This window comes from Marmota marmota, unplaced genomic scaffold (genome assembly GCF_001458135.2).
Source record: "Marmota marmota marmota unplaced genomic scaffold, marMar, whole genome shotgun sequence".
NCBI lineage: Eukaryota > Metazoa > Chordata > Mammalia > Rodentia > Sciuridae > Marmota > Marmota marmota.
Genome location: NW_025999990.1, coordinates 492,477 through 496,420, shown reverse-complemented (window position 1 = coordinate 496,420; position 3,944 = coordinate 492,477). Strand labels below are relative to the sequence as shown.

At 41.4% G+C, this 3,944-nt stretch overlaps 1 pseudogene; it reads left to right on the top strand.

Annotated features, from left to right (window-relative positions):
- The first annotated feature begins 599 nt into the window (after positions 1-599).
- Positions 600-1,537, top strand: LOC107139366 (annotated as a pseudogene).
- Positions 1,538-3,944: the final 2,407 nt, after the last annotated feature.

Below are 3,944 nucleotides of genomic sequence, written 5' to 3'. Positions count from 1 at the left end.
TGCCTCCTTACCACCACCCTGTATTTCAGGGTCTGACTCCTACCTTGAGAGATTTAGTGCTCTGGAATCACAGAGCAAGGGAGCCCAAAGATCTACATACAACTCTTTCAGTTAGAGTGATAAAGACTACAGAGCCCTGATTTCAGGCTGTGTCCCCATCACACTGTATTTCTGCTGCATTTGAAAAAAAGCAGTAATGAGGATCCCCAAAGATCAAGCTACTCCTGATTCCTCGTCTTCTATGTTTGCAGAGTCTGTACAGGGCTTCAGGGAACAGAGTAGCCATGCAAAGTCTGAAGAGGACTAATGTTTGAAGCAACCATCATTCAAAAATGATCACACAGGGCCTGTGAGGGCTCTGGCTCACAGGCTCACACGCAGAGGTCCTGTGGGCTGGTGGCTCAGGGCGTGGGGCCTGGAGCCCACAGCCATGGAAATCCAGTTATCAAAGTTGACTCCAGAAGAAAGAACCTGACAAACCAGTAACAATGGAAGAAATTGGGAAAGTTGCCAAAAAGCTATCATCTCTTATACCACCAGGCTCAGCTGGTGTCACAGGCTTAAAAATTTCCTTCATGAAGAAGAAAGACCTTAGCAACATGATGGATTCAGAAGCTCATGATAAGAGGCCACCAATCCTTACATCTTCAAAACAAGACATCTCACTGCACATTACAAATGTTGGTGAGATGAAGCATTGCTTGTGTGGCTGCTGTGCAGCTTTCAACAACATAGCCATCACGTTTTTCATTCTGAAGATCTTTTTTCCACAGCAGCTCTATGGAATCAAAACCTGGGATGCAGTGCTTCAGTTGAGGAGGGATGGATTTAGAAAGTCATATCATGGAATCCCTCCACCATTAATGCAGAAAACAACCAACCTGGCACTTACATTTGGTCTGAATGAGGATTTGTCTTTCCTTGTCCTTTTAAAAGCATGTCAATATCCTAAGTTTGCAATCTGTGGTGTGGCGGCAGTATTTGCAGGGACAACAGAAGCTATTTTCACTCCATTGGAAAGAGTTCAGACATTGCTTCAAGATCACAAGCATCATGACAAGTTCAGAATCACTTATCAGGCTTTCAGAGCACTGAAATACCATGGAATTGGAGAGTATTATCAAGGTTTGGCGCCCATTCTTTTTCGAAATTGATTCAACAACGTCCTTTTCTTTGGTCTTCGCGGTCCCATTAAGGAGCACCTGTCTACTGCAATGACTCACAGTGCTCATTTGGTCAATGACTTTATCTGAGGGGGTCTACTGGGTGCCATGTTGGGATTCTTGTTTTTTCCAGTTAATGTAAAAACTCGCATACAGTCAGATTGATGGAGAATTTCAGTCTTTCCCCAAGATTTTCAAAACAATCTACCTAGAACAGAACAGAAAACTGAAATCTTTTTAGAAGTGCCCATTTGAATTACCATCCATCTCTCATCTCTTGGGGGATAATCAACGCTACTTATGAGTTCTTGTTAAAGGTTATATGAGAAAAGTCGTTGGTGAAGTGTCATGTATTAACTAAATTGACCTAAGAACGTAGTTTGGTCTTATTCCTAACTGGCTCAGATATAAGTTGGTCACTAAGTCCAGGCTGGATGAATTATGGGCAAAGTTAATTTCCTTAAGCCTCAACAACAAAAATAAAAACAATAAAAAGTTTTAGCAGGAATATTTTTTTAAAAAAATGATCACATAGCTTAAATTGGCACCCCGACACTCAACAACAAAGCATAAAGTACCATGCTGGTTTGAGAGGCTTCTCATTGCACAAGTCAGAAGAAATTCAAGCTTGCAGAAAACATGCTAATTAAAATGTGAAGTATGTCCCACTACACAAGCTCTCCACACCAGCAGGGTGACATGGACTGTTACCAAGTCCTAACTGTAGGGCAGGGGAAGATTCAAAGACAGTGAATCCTCCAACTTGGTGTGTAGAGCCTTCCTACAAAACCAACAAGCTCCCATGAAAGAAAAACAAGTATGATTTTCCAGCACTTCAAGATAAAGTACAACTCAGCCATGGATGACATTTCATGCCAGGGGTCAATTTCAACTGTTAGTGAGAATATTTACAATGGGTGGTAGAAAATCATTTGAGTACTTCACAAATGGAGGAAAGAACCTGCCTACTGTCCCCAACCAAAGAGACCCAGCCTTTGGTATTGTAAATAAATATTTAAGGCAAAGCTTTTGTATCAGTCAAGTACCAAGATGGTAAAAAGGACTCCAACAAAAGGAGATGAAATGCAAAAAGGAAATAAGCATGTGTGTTGAGCCCCTTCTGTGGACTTTCTTTCAGATTGACCCTTTCTGGGTTCACACATACTCTTTTCCACCTACAAGAAATTTCTGCCCCAATTGTGCAGATACAGATCTGCCCATGACTCTGAGTAAGGTGAAAGTTTCATTCTCCAGCTAGCTCTAGAAGGAACAAAGCTGTTATTGCGATCTTCATCAGTCTGATTTCATGTTTTATTGCCTGGCAAAGAGGGATGCTACCTATGCACCTTCCAAAACCCCAGAACGGTCTCCTCACCCTCCTTGCCTGTTGAGGAAGAATCTGTCTTTGTTTCGATCTAGTTTTGGGAAACTGTTGTAATGATCTTGGTGCAGAGGAGCTCAAAAGAGGTCAAATTAATTTGCATGAGAAAGGGCATGGAGCTCATCTTGAAAGAATATAATAGATCTGGAAGGCGAGAAGAGAAATCAAATAGAGGCATTTACAGAAAAGAAGCTGCAGAGACATGAGGAGTAGCTGAGGTGATGAGGGGACTTTGGGAAGAGAGATCTATAAAGATTATGTCAGGTGGCATAGTTACCCTTTTTGCTCCCACTTCCAGAGGCATCAATCTCTACTAGCACACATAGTTTTTCAAGGTGAGTATAGGATTAGCCATTCTTCTGAATGTGACCCTATGCTAAACTGGCCTATAGGCAGCCCAGTTTCATTCAGGCTAACAGACATAGAGATTGACTAAACAGAGCAAGGAAAACATTTCCCAACATGCTTCATGGAACACTAGTACCCATTTGTAGATTCACAACGGATATTACTAACATGCTAGTCAAGGTTCTAGAAAAATTGTCAACAAAAGAGCCTATATGAGGGGCTGGGGATGAGGCTCAAGCGGTCACGCGCTCGCCTGGCATGCATGCGGCCCGGGTTCGATCCTCAGCACCACATACAAACAAAGATGTTGTGTCCACTGAAAAAAAAATAAATAATTAATTAATTTTTTTTTTAAAAAAATTCTCTGTCTCTCTCTCTCTCTCTCTCTCTCTCTCTTTCTCTCTCTTTAAAAAAAAAAAACCTATGTGACTTGAATCAAGCTTCTTCTAAATTTAATTTACCACAAAACTCTTCATGTAAGACACTTTGAGAACCCTGGCACAAAGGATAAAACAGTAAGACCCAAAGTTATTACTTGGTAATATGGGGAGAAAGAGGACACTGCAAATTATTGCCAGAAAATATCTCGGTATTCATATCTCTGCCCACAATGAAACTGTTGTAACCGCAGCTTTAGTTAAAAGTTAACTGTTTTTACTTGAACTTGAACCAGGAAGAACTCCTATCATTGAAGGAATTTGGAGAAGAGGGGGAGAAAGTGAGGAGGTGGGGAGAAATCGTCTGTCGTGGCCACACAGAGCAGGAAAATTATTTCACAGGAAAAAAAAAAAGTATCAAAAAGCTAGATACACAGGACCACTTACTGCAAAGATAAGAAGCTTTGCACAACCCAGACTAGTAGTAGCTGTACATTAGAGGGAAGCCTTCCTGAGGTCAGTAGAGAAAACACAACACTTACAAACTACATATGCAAAGATTAAAATTTACTAGTTAGGCCCCGGAAGCAAGAAAAGGCTAAGTCAGGGGCAAGGCAATTCCTACAGAAGGGAATCCAGACCAGACCAGAGCTAGTCACACTAATGTGATCCCTA